At 52.6% G+C, this 18,831-nt stretch overlaps 1 protein-coding gene and 1 long non-coding RNA gene across 4 annotated transcripts in view; both read right to left on the reverse strand.

Moving 5' to 3' along the window:
* Sorcs2 (sortilin related VPS10 domain containing receptor 2) overlaps positions 1 to 18,831 on the reverse strand; it is a 366,206-nt gene that overhangs the window by 346,683 nt on the left and 692 nt on the right. The window lies entirely within an intron of this gene.
* Positions 10,208 to 18,828, reverse strand: LOC121140792. Its single transcript, XR_005877704.1, has 2 exons — positions 12,336 to 18,828; positions 10,208 to 10,557 (listed from the first exon to the last, which is right to left on the reverse strand). It is a non-coding gene; the product is annotated as an uncharacterized LOC121140792 (long non-coding RNA).

The raw sequence follows: 18,831 nt of genomic DNA on the forward strand, positions 1-18,831 counted from the left end.
TGTGATGCCAGCCAGATGTCCCCTCTCCCAGGCTCTCAACTGCACACCCCAAAGCACATACATCCATGGAAAAACCCTATTGTCTTTGATGTCCTCCTGACCCTTTGGGCCACAATGGCCCTACCCAACATGGGTTCTCTTCTGACTCATATTTAACAACTGGGTACTGTTTCATTACCTTGTTTCTATGTTTGTCACACACACGGAGCAGGAAGTAACAAGGACACTAACAACAGGCTCTGGACATGCTTGTGGCAGGTGCAGAGGCCACTCCCTTCCCCAGCCCAGGAGCCACCTGCCATTCTAGACATCACGGCAGCCCCAAGGCCTCAGTGTTGACAAGTAGGTGACACTGAGCCTCCAGCTGCACTTCATGTTCTGTGGAGCCAAAGCACGGCCACAGATGGAGGCTGAACAGAGAGGCATCAAGGTGGCAGGTCTAGCCAACGGCTTTATCTTTTATATGGGTCTAGAAAGATGGCTCGATGGTTAAGAGTACCTCCCGCTCTTCTACACAGCTTGAGCTTGGCCCCGAAGACCCGCATCAGGCAGCTCACAATCACCTGCAACTCTAGCGTCAGAGATTCTCACGCCCTCTTCTGGCCTCCATGGGCACACACACACACACACACACACACACACACACACACACACACACACACACATCGTTTTAAGCCCCCTTCCTGTGGCTCCCTGCATCTTCTCCACAAGCGCCCATGCACAGCCCTGTCCCCAGCCACATGCTGAGCAGTACCACAATGCCCATGGCCATGGCCGGACCAGTGGACACGAAAGGTCAGCAAGGGTGGTGAACCCTAGCGCGGAGGACCTAAGAAGGGCAACAGCAGGGAACCAGGGGCCAGAAAGTGAAAGAAACAGCCAGTAGGGTAGGGGCTTGCCGGAAATGGTTAGAAGGAGGCTGCAGAGGGGTGAAGTGGCATGACCTCCGTGACAAAGGTAGGCCCACTCCTGAACTAGCAGGAGAGGAAGCCTCTGCAGGGTTCTAAGCTAACACATGACATCAGAGCCAAGGCCTCAGAGGGGCTGCAGTGTTGATGGCCCAGAGTTCACACTTACTTCCCCTTTTCCTTTGTACTGCAGGATGACAGGAATGCTCCCCGAAACACCTACAGCCAAGTCCCAGAGTCAGGCATTGGTTCTCTAATGAGGAACATTGTGGATGGCACTGAAGGTCTTAGAATAGGGGGGGGCAGGATTGTCCACTGTCATCACAGGGTCCTCTCTGAGGAATCCAGGAAGGTTATCATGAGAAAGAAACCTGTTACATTAGGAGCAGAGAGACAACAAATGAGAAGAAAGATCAAAGGGTCAGAAACTGGGATATCTGAAGCAACTGAACAGATGAACAGAACCTACACGCACACAACCATATGCACACACAAGCACACACACATACATAAACACATACATATATGCACACACATACACACATACATATGTACACACGCACACAAACACACATACATATATATACATACAAGCACATACACAAACACATGCACATAAGCACACATATACACAAGTACACACACACACACACACACACACACACACCCCTCTGGAAGAGCCAGTCCTACCCACCACTGACTTTGACTCAATATGGCTGACTTGTGCCGTCCAAGATAGACAAGAACAAACCTGAGTTGTTTTAATGGTGGTTTGTGTGGTTCATTGCAGCAGCCTCAAGCTGCAGAGGTCCCACCCCAGCTCCAGGTGGACCCACTATGACCTAGGTGTTCTATGAGGTGGGAAGCCCCCCCTTCCAAGGCTGAGAAAGTCGATCTCTCTTTAACATCTGCTTTCTTCCATCTGCCAGCACCCGGGACTACTCGGCAGAGCTCAGCACCACTGAGCACTGACTCCACCACCTTCCCTGAGCTTCCTATGTAGAAATGCTCCTGCCAGCTCCAGGCATCCTCAAATCCCCTGCACAAGCGGCCCTGGTGCAGCCTCCTCATCCTGTACAAGCCCAGCTCCACTGACCTCACCTCTTAGCAAAGACCAGACACACTGGAATGTGCTGATTCAGCAATAGGCAAGCCACCCACGTCTAGGGTATCCCAGCAGTCACCCTCCAAGCACCCTGGAAACTCTAAAGGCCTGTGAGTGCCCTGGTACTGCTCTGGAGACCACCACACACATGGCAAGTACCCACATGGTGTTTGCTGAATGGATCTGTCTTCCAGCTGTCTCTGGCAGGCAGAGTCGTGGGCAGAGCCTGGCTTCCTTTTTGGCTTTCCATAAGGATCCCCATCTGGGGTTCACCTCCACTCCAATTTCCTATAAACACTTCAGCAATCACTAATGCCAGGCTGGAGGCTGAAGGCACCCAAACAAAACCTCCCAGGCAGCTTCTTGGCATAGGAAACAACCCCACCTCCAGGGACAGGGAGGCTCATTCACTTACTCACTGCAGAAACCTCACAGCTCTTCTGTCTTCTGAGACCCTGAAGCTCTGTCCCAGGGGTATCCCAGACTCTCTAGGTCCCTCTGGAGAGGTGCTAGCCTGGGAAGGCCAGACCTGGTTGATAGGATGTTCAATCTCAGAGGTGGAACCCTACTGAGCACCCCCAATCTCCGAGCAGGCCTTTCTCAATTCTGCAAAGGGATCTCTGACAAGGCTCCACAACACATTATGGCCAGTCTTCCCTAACCCTACACAGAGATCCTCAACTTCTTTGGTTCTGATTTTTGGGGTGTACCCAAAGCTGCTGAAACACATCATCAATGTATGATGAAAACAGAGGTGATCTTGAGGTCCCCATCTCAAGAGATATGACAATCGCATTTCCTGACATATTTGCCCAACCACTTCTGATAGAGCTGCCTTGCATGACCAGGAAACGGAGGTCCTTTGGGCATGCTCGTCATCTTACCTGCACTTCCCCCTCTGACCCGTCATCACAGTGAATTCACAGAGTATGCTGGTCTGAAGGACAGAGACACCGGGCAGGACAGCCACGCTTCTTTTACCTGTGAATGTCCTCAACCTGGGCCAAGTGACCCCAGGATACCAGATCTGGGGACCACCAGGGGCACACAGTAAAATGCAAGTGTGAAGGATACTGTAGGGCCTCCTGAGCCACCATTCCCAGCAACAGTCACAGCCCAGAGCTGACACCTCTTGATGGAGGGTGGCTGGGGCGGGGTGGCATTATCTTACATCAGCAATGACCCTCAGTAAAGAAGCCAATAGAGGTGGTTGCTGAGATCATTCTGACTCCTCCCTGCTCAAAGCACCCTTCTGCTCTACTGGGGGTACTTGATGTATGTATGGAGACAAAACTCCATCCCCAGAATCCAAGCTAGTGGTTTCAGGGTGGGTCTGTGAATCCAGACTGCTCACCCAGCATTCTAGTCCCTGGCCAACGGAGAAGGGCTCAAGGGAGGCCAAAGCTTCAGTTGTATTGTAAGCTTCTTGACAAGCTTGAGAGATGCAGCCATCTTTAGCCTGAGTCTCACAGAGTGACTTAGGGCTTCAAGAAGGAAGCAAAGCATAGAGAGCCAGAGTTCACACAGCTCAAGGGACCAAGACTGGTGCCTACATCAGAGCCCCTAGGACCAGACATGGCTGACGCCAGCACAGGGGGGATTCTGTTCTGAGTGAATTCCAATCCCACACTTCAGCTAGCAGAGGCTGGACTTCTGTGACCTGTAACCAAGAGTCCTGCTCTTGAGGATAACATTACAGGGCACACCAGCAGAAGGAAGTGGAGGCATGCACCCAACTTGAAACCTGACTGGGAAGGCTAGCCAGAACACAGCCCATCAGGGTCAAGAGGATGGGGTGCAGACACTGGTAGGAGAGGAAAGTTCTAGAACCAAGAGACAGAATACAGCATCCTGGAGATGAAGGAGCCACCCTGCAACACGCACTCTCCACCTATCTTCAGTTTCAGTAAGAATCACACACACATACACACACGTATGCACACATGTATGCACACACACGTATGCACACACACGTATGCACACACATATATACATGCACAGCCACCGTCATATGGATGGAATAGCTACCAACACTAGAGAGCAGTCATTATCTACTTCCACTGCCATAAAAAAGTGTCCTTTCACTTTCTTCCAGAGAGAGAATAAAGGGGATTAAAGATTAGAGGATTAGGGATGGAGTCTTAGCCACACATAGCCCCTTCTTGAAATGGCCCCCACTCAGCACACCTGCTTCCCTCTTAAGGGCCATTGGGATGTGTCTGTACTTGGTCGAATTTCACAAGAATGAACCACAGCCTTTCAAAAGCTGCCTTGGGAGTGTAAGGGGATGACCACAAGTCACTGCCTGCCCTGAGGAAACGCCCTTCTAAGTTCCTCCCTCCTCGGCCCCATCATCCTTAGAAGCTTCCAGACTCCTTCAGGCAGGGAGTTTGGAGGATTTCTTTCTTGCAGTAGAGTGGAGGCTCAGTGCAGAATTGAGAAAAATATACAGAAATGTGAGGTTTCTTGAGCAGAGTCTGAGACCATGACTCAACTCTGCTATCAGCCAGCAGGGTTCTGACAAAGTTCATCGAGCCACAATCCACTCAGGGTCCTGTGGGCACCACGGTGTTTGGACTCACTAAGCCCCACTAAAAGGCTCAATGGTCGTGGGGTCCTGGATGAGGACCAACAGGAGGTAAAGGAATAGAGAGCAGCCCTGACAGTAATTGTATAAGGAGAACACCACATATGCCTGCTTTCCCGGGGCTCATGTTCAGGGAGGCCAGGCATCATCTGCCTGACGCAGACAGGCAGGATGGTCATAGTGGTCAGCTGTGAGCCAGCATCAAGTCAGCAAGGGACACAGACCCCAGCAGACAGAGGTCAGCAACAGGGACATAGACCCCAGCAGACAGAAGGCAGGTGGGTAATTATGGTGAGCAGGGTCCAGCCCGACGTCATTCCTGAATGTCCTCTCCCTACCACAATTCTATGTCATCCTCTGCAACACACACACACACACACTTCACTGGGCTTCTGCCTCAGAGCTTCCTCCCCGAAGCTACTCCCCACCTGTGCCCAGGTTATCACAGGCCCCTCCCACTGGGCTGTAACCACAGCAGGAAGATACCAATCCCCTTGTGAAGGATCTAGCCAGGAAATCCCTCACAGCTCCACGGATGAATCAGCTACTCCAAAGCATCACTAGTACTAACTGTCTGGGTCAAAGTCAAATTAGGCCAAGTCCAGGCATAGCAAAAGTAAGCAGACTGGCAGCTTGGAGGACTCACCTGGCACTCGGCTCCCTTCCCAGTCATGCCCAACCCTGACCCCACAGGTCGGAAGGGAGCTCAGGAGACAAGAAAAACCAGATTGAGGCTGTCTCAGAGCTCACAGACCAGCTCCAGAGGGATGGGGCAGCCACTACACCTTGGGAGCTAGTCCACCCTGGCTCCAGCATGAAGGTCCCTTCCCACAGCAGAGGCTCTTTCGGCACTGTAGGGTATGCAGAGGAGGTTCGGGGCTTCCCAAAGAGAGTCCTTTCTTCAGGACCACGGGAGTCTAAGGACCCCAGGATAGGCCACCCAGACAGAAGAAGAGTCAGAAGCTAAGAGAAAGCCTAGAGGACCAAGGTGTCGGACACAAGACCAAATCCTCACGGACAGGGAGCTGGGGTGACGGGTCGGTGAGAGGGCAGCGTGCGAGCCGGTGATGGTCTCTCAGCACAGTGCCAGGTACATGTGGCCTCCACCAGGCCTGGCCAATCACATTGCCTGAGGAACAGGACCAAGTTCATGAGGTCAACATCTCATAGAGGCTGCACAACTGTACAAGCAGGAGGACAGGGTGTGCTCACAGACAAAGATGGCTGCAGGGCCACCGGGGCAGGCGGATGGCTGTCTTTGCAGGAGCCACCCTCCCTTGGCACACAGACTGTGCACTCTGCTCCCCACTAGTCTCAGAGCCCTCTCCTGTCCCTCGGAAGCTTGAGAATCAGCACGAGATGAGGCAGCCCTCCACAGGCTCCATGACAAGACCAGGGAGAGAATCTCCTGGTGGGAGGACAGGCGAGTCCTGCAAAGGCCAGGATGAGGGGAAACCCAGGGAGGTGAGGCTGGGCTCCTAGGATTGAGGCAGAGCACAGAGTCGTCACCAGTTACCTCTTCATTACTGTGGGGATACAGGCAGCAACAACCATACAATACTGCCACACTTAGCAGGTGCCCCAGACACAGCCACTTGCTGCCCCTCACCTTACCCAGTGAGCAGTGCTGGCTGGCCCTGGGAGCAGAGCTACAGGGCCTTCCTGAAGGAAGAACTTGAGTCATGGAGAGCATGGGCAGCAGGGCTGACGGGGAGACCCAAGTGATCAGTGTCGGAGCTCACACACTAAGAGCTAAGAGACCACATCACAAGTGAGAGCCTGTGACTTCATGTATGCAAAAATAATAATAATAATAATAAAAAGCCCATTGCAGAGCCCTTGAGCAACATCCCATGTAGCCCATGTTCTTGTGGGTGGGCTAGCCCATCACACACACACACACACACACACACACACACACACACACACACACACACACGGATAAGACTAAATCAAGCAAGCCAGGAGGGTCTTTGCAACTCTGAACTCAGGAAGCCCTTAAGCCAAGCCTGACACAGAGTATGTCTAGAGAACAGGCACTGTTCTTCCTGTCTGGCCATGCTCAAAGCCTCTAGCAAACCCCACCACTGGAAACACAGTAGGAGCAGTACTTTTCCCTGTCCTGAAAAAGAGGGACAATAGGTCTCTCTGCAATACCACATGGACAGACAGCATCAAGTCCCCACCAACACCAGCTCACAAGTTCAAGTGGCCAGAATCAAATGCCAAGCTGGAGCAGCCGGACCAGAGAGAGGTCACCTCAATGCCACAGTTTCCCCTATACCAGTGGCTGCCACCCAGAGCCTCGCCCAAGGAAGGAGCAGGCAAAGCCAGCACTGAGCTCCAAGCTCAGGGGTCCTGTCCCTACACTGGCCCCAGAAGCATGGGGTTTCAGGTTTCCTGGCCACTGCCAGGCCTCTGCTCCGCCTCCAGCGACTGGGAGAGAAAGTCTGGCTTACTCTTAAGAGGTAGCATTCCAGCAATAACTCAGCTCGGGGAAACTTGTGAAAAACCAGATGTCAACGAGAAAGGCTCTCTTCAGAGACAGGCCCTAGAGATGAGTGTTTCACAAGGGGCCGGGAGCCTTTGTTTTATTTAAGTGGGCAACTCCGGAAATGGGAAGAAAATGGAACCACGTGGACCCCTGTTTTAAGAAGCCAGAAAAATTATGATTTCTGGCAACTAGGTGGCCAGTCCCTTCTCTGACAGTCCAGGAGCAACTGAGGCCCAGTAATACAGGGGAAAGAGCCCTTCCTCAGAGCTATGCGTACAACCACCCATCAAGGAGGCCACAGCCCAACACATTAGAGCATAAGCAGGAGGCCCCCTATCTCAGGCTGCATGGTGGGGTGGGGTTACGTACTGGACAGGAGGAGGCAGGAGAAGGCCACAAGCAGGAGGGCACCTCTTCAGCCTTTTAGAAGTATCATGTTAATTCCCAGATACAGAATAAAGTCAAGGCCCCGGACACTCGCAGAGGTCATCTGAGGGACTCCTCCCCAGAGGGATCCCCAGACTCCCAAAACTGGGATCCCTGGACACTGACTGTAAGGCAGTGTCCCAGAAGGAATGAGGGTGACTGAGTAGGTGGGCAGTGGAATAGACCAGCGGCTTAGCAAGGTGCTCTTTGTGGAAGAGCTCTCTTCCCCGCTAACCCTGACACTCAAATCCTCCCATTTGCTCTTTCCAGAAAGTTCTTTAGCAGCTCCACCTGCCCACAGTCTCTGATCTCTGCCAAGTCTCTTTGTCAACGGCTAGGTAGTTGTGTGCCCTGGGTTTTCTGCTTGGCTCCGCCCTTCATAAGTGAGATGGACTGAGAACAAGGCCACTATTTAAATGACCCAAATTCCTTTGGGAGCCAGTGTTTCCTCTCCACTGAGTACCCTGGCTCCTGGCTGACCTGTTCAGGCAGGAGGACTGAGGCTGGTCCAGCAATGGGCACAGCCTGTGCTGTAGTCTGGCTGCACAGGCCCCAACAGGAGTCAGGTAGCTGCTGCATTCCATCCTGGCTCCTCCTGGGCAAGTAGCTCCTCCCTTCCAGCCTGGCTCCTCTTAGTTGTTCTCCTTGTGGAGATATGCCCTGGGCCTTACAGCATAAGATGGAGATTCCTTTGTGCTTACAGGAGCTCAGTAGCTGGGCCTCTGAGTTGGGTCAGTGGTCTCCTGACATATCACATCATAAGCAGGTGTTAACTGAGCATCTATCACTCACTGGGGGATAGCATGACCCATTCTCCATGATTCCTACTCCTGGCCCACCCTCTTGTCAAATGTTTTCAAAGTAATTAGCTGTGTTTTGATAACTTCACAAAGAGTCAGCCTCCTTTATATCTATACATTTTACAATAACTATAAAATTCAAATTCCAAGAGAGCCCCTCATGTACTCTTCCAGGGATGAGGTGGGTGGAATCTATAGCAGAGAGGTAGGAACCCCCATGCCAGGACAAGGGGTTCACCAAGCCAGGAAATGCCACACTGTGTGCTGGGGCTCCCCTTGGGGCCTGAGGAAGGTAGGTACCCAGAAGCTGCCTCAAATCACAGAGAGGGGTATTTGGATTGTAGGGCTCAAACACCAAAAGCCCTGCTTGGCCATCAAATGGTAAATCAGACACAAACTCCAACAGGGTTAAGAGGTATTGATGAGAATAAATTGAGAAAAACATAGAGATTTTTATTGAGTGCTTTATTTTTACGGAATGAAAATTGAATTACTTAGCTGGTCAATGAGGAAGTCGATAGGGAAAAATGCCTAAAAACTAGGAAAAAAAGAAGGAAGCATGAACTTGAAATGCAACCTGCAGCTTCCACAATACCTGGAGGGTACCTCTGCCTCAGGATGGTGGTGGCCACTTTGGCCCGGCACCACACAGCCCAGTTCTGTACCACACAAGTGATAGATATAGGTTTCCTGGGCTCACCAGCATTCTTAAGTCTCAGAAGCACCCTGGCTCCGGCACCCACCGTGCCACCCTCCTTCCTGGGCATAGGCAGGCCATGGCAGCCTCAGGGTTCTCTAAGGATTGCAGTCATACACCAATCTGGCAGGTGTCAAAATTCCAGGCAGCACAAAAGGGACTTTGCTACCATTCAAGTTCATGCTCAATCCAGAAACTAAACAGTCACCCTGTGGCCCAGCAGTTCTACTTCCAAGCAAATACCCAAAGAATCTGAAGCCAGGACTAAACAGGTTACAATGGGTCTGCACTCAACAGCTTCATTCACTGTAGCCAAAGGTGGAAATGATTCAAACATCCATCCACAGATGAATGGAAACAAAATGTGGTCCATTCACTCAATGGAGTAGTATATGCCCCCCAAAAGAGGACATACTTGGACATGTCACAACATGGATGAACATAGGACACAGAGGGCAGATACTGTAACACCCACTCACACGAGGTCCAGAGCTGTCAAACTCACAGAGCGGTGGCTCCTGGACCTGGGGGGATAACACTTAGTAGAGACAGTTTCAGCTGGGGTAGCACACTGGCAATGAATGGTGGGGGTGGTTGCACAGCAACACAGGTGCCCTAATGCTGCTGAGCTGTGCATTTAAAAATAGGTACAGCGAGATATGTTATATAACCACAGCTCAAACCACAGCAAAGACAAATAAACATATTTCTTTTTAAAATGTTTACACTTCTTGTGTTATATACGTGTGTGCATTCACGCATGCTGTGGCATGCATGTAGAGGTCAGAGACTCTCCTTCTACCATGTGAGTTCCAAGCAGCAAGCACCTTTTTACCAGCTGAGCCATCTCATTGGCCCCGAGAGAGAGAGAGAGAGAGAGAGAGAGAGACAGAGAGAGAGAGAGAGAGAGACAGAGAGAGAGAGAGAGAGAGAGAGAGAGAGAGAGAGAGAGAGAGAGAGAGAGAGACAGAGAGAGAGAGAGAGAGAGAGACAGAGAGAGAGAGAGAGAGAGAGAGAGAGAGAGAGAGAGCGTGTGTTCAAGACTAATGATATTCAAATCATGCCTGGGATCCTTAATGGCTCTGCCCAGCAAGCCCCGGGGACAACTGCATGCGTATCGGTCTTAGCTGTAAATGATATGGTAGTATCATCTTTGAATGAGGGAGCACAGACTGACGAGTAGCGAGTTCTAAGGGTCTGCGGTTATCCATTTTATTGTTCACAATCCAGAACTCTATGCAAACAGAAGAATGCAGGGATAAAGTCAAACTGCACCAGAGGCAGAGAGGCAGGAAACGAGCCTCACTGGAGGAGGCCACCTCTCCTCTGAGCCCCGGCAACGGTAGCTATTCTGCTACTTCACAAAATACACAGGGGCAAGCAAACTCAAAAAGAAATCTTGAACTCCTGAACTTGGCCTGGCTCTTTTCTTGCTTTCATTTGAACTCGATTTATCCATGAGCGTCAGGAAATGGCGTCCGCAAGAGCCGTGCTGTGCTCAAATTGAGGCTAGCTCAACGTTGGAGCAAATCATCTGCTTCTGCAAGAAAATTAGTAAGGAAGGGAGAGTGCTGTTATTTTAAGACCTCCGAGCCCATGTGAGAAGAAACTAATTAAATGATTGTAATTTTCTGTGCAAATAAGCACCCAACCACTACAGAAATGCAAGCGAGGAAGGGGCTTTTCCACCTTCAAAGAATGATGGCCTTTTTATTTCTTATTTCTAGCTTTCCAGGGCCCGCTCTCACTCAGGTAGCCCTAGTCAATGTTCAAATGATGAATAGAGCTTAATTGGATTCAGGGTGATGAGCACTCTATGGACTGCCAAGTGTCGGCGATCCTAGGGTGTCACGGAAAAGGCCCAGCGCCTGCTGTCACCATCACCCAGCACCTACACAGGTTGGGAGGCAGATGTCTGCGTCTTCAGTTTCCATCCTTGTGGTCGGGTCCAGGAAGGCGTGTGATGGCATGGACCTGCTGTGTGGGCATGCCCATCCCCACCATCCCTCTTTTCACACCCACAATCCAGATCACACTCACGAGACCCAGAAAGGCTTTCCCATAGCCGAAGCAGCCAGCATGCACCCTGCTGATGCCCATGATGCCCAGGCCAAAAACCCGCCTAACACATATAGATTGTTATCCATATTTTACAAACTAGAAGTCCTGAGGGGCAGAGGCCAGCCCAGCTCACTGAACTTCCAGAGGCAATATAATGGCCCTGGGGAGCAGTCCCAGTGACATCATTACACCCTCAGGGCTTAGCCTCCCTTAGTGACCCCCCAGAGCACCCAAAGAGGGCCATCAAGTAGATGAAGCAGAAGCGGGCTCCTGGCAAGGTCAGTAAGGAATCCCCTCCTAGAGGGTGGGTCCAAGAGGGCTCCAGCCAGAAGGCAGCATATAAGCTCAGGCCCCCCTGAAGGCACCCAGCTGATTTTCTGGGTTCTCCAAATCTGTGTGCCTTTACATCATCCCTGGCAAGTCCTGGCCTGATTGAAAATTCATCATCATGGAGTAACGGCAACTCTGGAGAGGCCTGTGCAAGCCACAGGCTGCACTCTAGCCCTGCGGGGGTGCGCGGATGAGCTAATTTATGGGGGTGCGGGGACCAGCTAATTTGTGACCCTTTTAGAATGCGTTCTAGAACCTTCTGCAACTACACAAGAGGCCCTTCATTAAAACAGGAGTGGGTGTGTGAAGTGTGTCAGGAACTTTGCTGGAGGGCTGTCCTGGCACCTCTGAGCCAGGCAGGCTTCCTGATGACGGCAGACATGCCCCTTCTCTGCCTGCGAACTCTCCAGGCTTCTGAGGTCCTCATCTCCCTTTGGCCTCAGTATTCCCACTTTCCCAGTCTCTGCCTCAGGTCTCCTTGTCCTTCAGACTGACTCCATCTGCACCTCCTTCAGGAAGTCTTACCAAATTCCCCTGCCCATGTGCTCACACAGTCCTGAGGACACTCTGGGCAGGATTCTGTCCCTACTCAGCATCTCACCAGGCAAAGCCTTTGCTTCACTGGGGCAGCCCTGGCAGTTGACCTTGCCAGGTACACAAGAAACGCTTAGCAAATATTAGCTGAGTTCACAGCTCCTGGGAGCTGGGGCCTACACTGTTGCTGGAAAAGAAAGAACAAGGAAGTGACGTCCACGGTCTTGGAAAACCACAAAGTGGAAGAGGGTGTTGACAACATGCTGGCTAGGCCCCACCCATGCTGCCCAGGCTCTGCACAGGTACCCAGGCCCAACTACCAGCCTGACACATGAATTGTTATCCATGCTTTATTATCAATTAGAAGTAGGCTCAGAGATATTCTAATCTCACCCATGTAGAACAGCAGGATCGGGGGTGAGCCTGGCAGAGCCTGATGCCGGAGTCCACACTGGAACCTCTGGGGCATTAAGACCTGCACCTACAGCAGCATTGAGAAGAGGGAGCTGTGTGTACCAACACTGGTCCTTGCAAGCCCTCCCTCTCTTCAATCCTGCTCACCACATCTATAAATAAAGTGTAAATAAATTAAATGTATGCACAGAGCCCATAGTTGGTAGTGATTTGGAGATCACCCGGCACTGCTACTCATGTTACAGATGAGGAAACCGAGACCCAAGAAAGCATGGGTGCATAGGTTCATGGGTGCATGGGTAAACACTTTCAGCAGGGGCAGGCTCTGGAGTAGTGGGCTTCTGACTAAAGGTGGAGAGGAATAAAAGTCCAGGGTTAGTGGGGAGAAGAGTGGACATCCTGGAGGACAGGGCAGAGTTCCCAGGGTCAGAGACTGAGAGAAAGGCATGCGTCCCACCACACAGGGGCTCAAACTAGTGACCACACCCTCCGTCTTCCACCCTTGGGATCACTTGCCATGGGTCCCACCTCACGGTGGCTCACACCAGCTCACACTCTGCATGCCCAGCCTCCTCCTACCCAGTGCTGACAGTCCTCAGCAAGGCCTGGAGCAGACATCTCATCCCTTGTCAAACAATTCGAACTCTAGGAGCTCAGTAGCTCTAGAAGAGCATGAGAGCTTCCCAAACACAGCTCCTGTGGCCTTACTGGCCATGCATGTCCTACACAGAAGAGCTGGAGGCAAGAACCCACCCTAGATGCTACACACACACACACACACACACACACACACACACACCACAGGCACACACACACACACACACAGGCAGGTCTTCCAGACTCTGGACTGCCCAGGAGAGAACTAAGCAGATCAGGACCTTAGGGTCCATGGGAGGTACTGGGTGAGTGAAGTTGGGAACCGTAAGTAATCCTGAGAAGCAACAAGAACAGATCAGGCCTGAGGTGCCCAGAGGTGACACAGGGTGCAGGAGAACATCAATGCACAGTGACACTACACCTGTTAACCCTAGAGGAGAATGCAAAGGAAGGCAGCTGTCCACCTCCAGCCAAAGAAGGTGCCCAATGGGAAAGTGGAAGTGGGTGGTGCCACCAGAGCCAAGAGTCCCCCCTCAAACCGCAGCCAGGAGATCCCTGAAAGAGCTCCTGACTCAGGCGGCATTCACTGTGGAGTGGGGGAGGCCTGCAGCCCCTTCAGCCCCAAGTGCCCCCTCCCACCCAGGCCTCTGTTGCTCCCCACACCTGGCTCACTAATCTGGTCAATTGACTTAATTCTCCTCAGGCTCCTCCATAGTTAAAATGAGCTGTCCCATTCCTCCCTTCCCAAACCCCATCTGTGCCTCTTCATCTTCCCCGGCTCAGTCTCTGAGTGTCAGCCTGGGCCCAAGGGAAAATGCAGCATGCCTCCCTGCCCTCAAGAATGGCTCTTGGTGTTACCAGAGCCCCCCCGCAATTGGGAGGAAAGTTATACAGGATACAAATGGTCATGCTCACACACAGATTCTGGCAGGGTCCCTCAGCACCTGTGATCGCTCCATATAATGCCGCTCTGCATAACACAGAAGCCAGGGCACCCTTAGTACAAGACCCTGGACACCCTCAGCACAGGACCCTGGGGTACCCTCAGCATAGAGGAGGAAGCCCTAGAGTGTGCACCTGTGGTTTGCTCCACAGACATGCTCTGTGACTGCCACCTGTCACACGGCACAGGAGTCTATGTCTCTCTCCTCAGTCTTCATCCAGACACTAGACGTAAGGTCCTGACAGGCTTGCACACCAGCGGCAAGCTCCTGACAGCCCATGTGACAGACATTCCACATCAGCCGCAGCATCCTTGGTCACTGTCTCACTTGGGTGGCCACTGGACACCTTCATAGTGGCTACAAAGACAAATGCTCAGTGTCTGCAGGCTGTCAGCCTCAGCTTCCATGGGAAGCCAGACTCCAGCCCCAGAACAAAGGGACACTGCCCCCCGCCAGAGCCTTGAACTCAGGAATTTGCAATGCCCAGGAGTCACTGAGATGCTTCCACTGGGACACCACAAAAACACAGCCGTAGGAAGCAAGACTGTTAGTCAGGTGAGGGCCCATTCCTTTCAGACCTCAGAAGGTCTCAGTAGGTGGAGACTGGCCTGGGGCCTCAGAGCCCTGCACCGAAGAGTGAGAGGCTGACAGGACACCCACCATTCATCTTTACCTGGGCACCTCCTTTGGACTCACTCTCCCCAACACAGTGCAGGCACGGCCGGAACAGTACAGAGTCCCACTAGCCTCAGCCCTGCTCTCCCCCTGTGGCCTTTCCGGCCCCACCCGGGCTGGCTGTCATGCTAACTTCTAGCTGCACACCATGCTCTGATCCATTCATTTCAAAATCTAACCCTTGCACAACCAGCCTACGAAGCTGCAAGTCCATCTTTCCTTGGTGAAGACAGGGGCCTGGAGCATCTCCATCTGTCCTAGGAGCCAAGGCCAGAAGGTGAGCCTGAGACACACCCAGCCCAGCAGGCTCCAAAGCTTAATTATCCACCAACCCAACATCGTCACGGGCTCGTCAGCCACGTATCTGGGGAGCAGGGACAACTTCACTCTCCTCCCAGCTTCTCTCCTTCGGCTTCTGCTTCTACACAGCGCATTCAATGTCTCTATGTGGCCCTGGGACCTTCCAATTCCTACCTCGCAGGCCTCACGCAGGCTGTCCCTCCTGCCAGAGCATTCTCCCTCTCACGTCTGCTCCGCCTGCTTATCCTCTGGGCCAGCCCTGAGGCCGCCTCTTCTATGCTGTCCTCCCTGATGATGCTCTCCACCTATCTGCCTGTTTACCCCCATCTCATCTCGCCCACCAGATGACTCTGAGCTCCAGGTGCTACGCTCAGAGAATGACAAGTGAGACCTACTCCCTGCTCTTGGGGGCTGAATTGAGTCAGCCCTTCCCCCAAGGTTCATAAATTGAAATCCTAATTCGGGACCTCCAAACTTGAGTGGATCTGGAGTAGGGCTTCTAACAGTGATTCCATTATAATGAGTCTGTCAAGGTGGCCCTACCCCAACTGGTGTTCCAATTGGAAGGAATAACACTATCCCAGGTGCAAACAAAGGGACAAAAGGAGTTTTCTGTCCATGGCCCACGCTATCACGGTCCTTTGTCTCAAAGCTAGAGCAAACAAATGCACCTGCCCTCAAGGAATCTGACCTGCACAGGGGTCATGACAGAATTCCCACACAACTAAGACAGAGGCCATGAAACCTCTACAGAAGAAACTGAGGCAGACTGCCTGCCTTCAACCTTCCAATGCTTGGGCTGTCTGCATTTACACAAAATGACACAGGGAGGGAGTCCAACCAGATGCCTGGTTGGTGTGCTTTCTCTGACCAGAATTAGCTGTGAACACTCACCCCCACTGCTGGGAGACACAGCAGAGGGTGAGGCGGGCGGGAGGGAGGTAAATGGTCAGTCTGAGGTACAGAGATGGGACCCGGCTCTGGGAAGCTCAGGTCCAAGTCGAACCATGAGTCAAAATTGCAATGCAAGTGCCTTGTGGGAAGTGGGGGGGTGGGGAGGCTGTGCTTAAAGTACACAATTCCCCCAAAGCACTCCTACCAGGCTAACAAGAAACCGCCACCCTCAGGTGGAGTTCAGCACTGTGGCCTTCATATAACCTAACTGCCTCCGAGGGCCGTGTGGAGACCCAGGGCCTTGTGTGCGTAGCCCAATCCGGGTGTATCAAGAGGCAACCGTGGTCGGTTTCCACGAAGCATTCATCTCACACATAACAATGTGTTGCCACAGCTAAACGTCAGCTGGAGAGGCACTGTTTGAACTTCCAAGAGAGCCCCCTTCCCTATCTCCATGGGAGCAGGAAGAATCGAGACTTTGCTAGGAAAACTCACATATGTTCCCAGAGCTGCAGTGACAGGGACTGTCTGGGAACCAGCTTGAGTCCCGCAATCCCTCAGCCCATCCCTATCGGGATGTGCTCTAATGCCATTTCTGAGAGTCCATGCCCCTCCCCCAGGGCTCTTATTTTGAAAAGCACCTGACATGATAAAGCAAAATGCTCTGCTGTGGACCACATCCACAGAGGGCAGGGGCAAGCAGCAGAGGCAACTTCATAAAGACAGCACTCAGCAAAGAGTCCCTTGGTCTGCTCCTTTCTCATCCAAGCTCACAGAGGCGGTGCTTCGGGCAAGAGGTACAGCCAGCTGCCAAGTGCTGGCTCTCATCTCTGTCCCTGTGGCTGCACATTGAGCATGGAGGGAGCAGTGCATTTCCAAGACACTCCATGTGCCAAGAATGTGCTGTGCACAACCAGATCCGAGAGAACCACATTTAAAGGGGCTAGTTTACTGAGGCTGCTCCCAGGTGCAGCCCTCACCCATCTTTTTCCATTCCTGGGTTTTCCCGGCAAAGTGAACCTCTGAGAGCATCCCCAACCATGGGTGAGCAGGTTTCCTGGAAAGAATCCCATCCCATCTTCCTGACGGCCCAGGGCTGAGTTCATGAGTGAGGAGGAGGAGGGAGAAGGGTCAGGTCAGATGCCGGGCACTGTGCCCATGCTGCCCCACACACATTCAGCTAGGCGTCAGCTAGGTACCAGGCTGTGCCCTACTGTCCACATCCTGTGCCTGCTCCTTTGTCATAATGGCTGCAGGAGAGGGCCCCTCAAGGCTTCTTTCCAATTCTTTGGCCAGTCATTCTCCATTCTCAACCCTCCAAGGAAGTCACTCAGGATCCAGGCTCGGAGTCTAGAAGGGGTCCAGCTGGACACCAACCTATCCTAGAGGCAGCTGGTCTCCTTCCCTGTGGTTCCTCCACGCCCCCCACACACCCAGTGTCCCACACTTCTTTCATGCCCTCCTCCCACGAAGATAAGTGACAGAGTGACAGGAGTAAGCTAGTTGGATCAACAACCCCAACACTCCAAATGCATGGAGCTTACTCTCAGTGTCTCTTTCAGTTCTTGGTTTCTTGGCTGCCTTTCAGTTCTGAAGAATAGCCTGTGGCACAGGGGACACAGTTTCTCTTAGTTACGAGCCATCTCTGAAAGACTGGGACCATAGAGTCTGAGGGCTTGCTCAAGGTTCAGGTGTGGGGGCAGCAGGGCACCTCCACGCCCTTGGGAAGAGCACCCGCCTTCAGTGAGGCACGCTGATCAGCACCCTGACTGCCCCCTGCTGGCCAGCTGCATCCACAGCACTAGCTCTGCCCTCTGAGGGCTGCTAGTCTTCCCGGAGATGCCATTGACAAGGGACCAGTAAAGGCACCTGCATCCTGAATGCTGCCAGCCAGTGCGGGAGGGGCCAGCAGGACTAGGCTTTGGGCCAGCCAAAGGCCACTTGGTTGTCCCTTCTCCAGCACAAATGGAAACCTAGCAGTCACCAAGAGTACTAGGAGAAGGGACGGGGTAAAAGTGTCTGCAGGCCCTGACAACCAAAAAAAAAAAAAAAAAAAAAAAGAGACCGGCCCACTCCACCTCCAGTAAATGCAGGAACTCTGGTCCTGTGTGTTTTCACCCAAACTTGTGAGATAAAGAGAAGAGGTGGAGCAGCTGCTGGGGGTGGAGGGCAATTGGAAAGTGTGAGCAGGCGGTGGCCAGTCAGTGAGGAGGGATTCCTGCCTCCCTCTTCATGAAACACACTTCTCCGGATAGCACAAACTTGCAAAACTGGCATCCATACACCTGGGAATGCTCAGCGGGGACAGAGTAACTATGGCCTTTAACCAGGAAGAACAAAGGCCCTGAGGTGCACTACCAAAACAGGAACGGGGTAGGCTAGATCCTAGATGTGGGTGTGTAAGGTGAAGGATGCTGGAGGTTTCCAGCCAGAGGGAGAGGTATGAGAGAAAGGCAGGGAGTTGGTACCCAGAGCTAAAGACCTCACATCGTTAAAATACGTTAAACACCCCTAGGTCCTAGGTCTGGGAGGCCCAAAGACAGCCATGGGACACACGGAGAGGAACAATCCTAGGATTAAGAGTCTTAGAATAGGACATGGAACTGACAGGGTTATCCTGGCTCTCAAGATCGGGGTAGATTGAGTCCTAAGGACTCTAGTGCCAGCAATTCCAGAGGTGCACTCTGGAGCCGCTGGGTGCAGTGCAGTGTGTGGGCGACCCACCATCCACGCAGCACAGAGCTAGGTGGCCCTCAAGGACTTGTAGTCATGCTGCCCCGATCCTGAAGACTCTAGGGACTTTCCCGTAGCCCAGGAATGGTTGGGGGTCCCCAGAGCCTCGGGAATGCCACCTGAGAAAGAACGAGTCTCGCAAATTTGAGGACCTTTCCAAAAGTAACCCATAGCCAGAAGCCAGTAGGGGCGCCGCCGAGGTGACCCGCGTCCCCCAAGTAGCCAAGAATGCCCAGCGGGGGTGACCGTGGGTGGTCCGGAAGTGGGGGGGGGCTGTGGTGGTCTCCCTGAGTATTCAGAGGTGTCCGGGAAGGGCCGGGGGCTCAAGGAGG

The sequence above is a fragment of the Mesocricetus auratus genome, unplaced genomic scaffold (genome assembly GCF_017639785.1).
Source record: "Mesocricetus auratus isolate SY011 unplaced genomic scaffold, BCM_Maur_2.0 Super-Scaffold_100006, whole genome shotgun sequence".
In the NCBI taxonomy this organism is placed as follows: domain Eukaryota; kingdom Metazoa; phylum Chordata; class Mammalia; order Rodentia; family Cricetidae; genus Mesocricetus; species Mesocricetus auratus.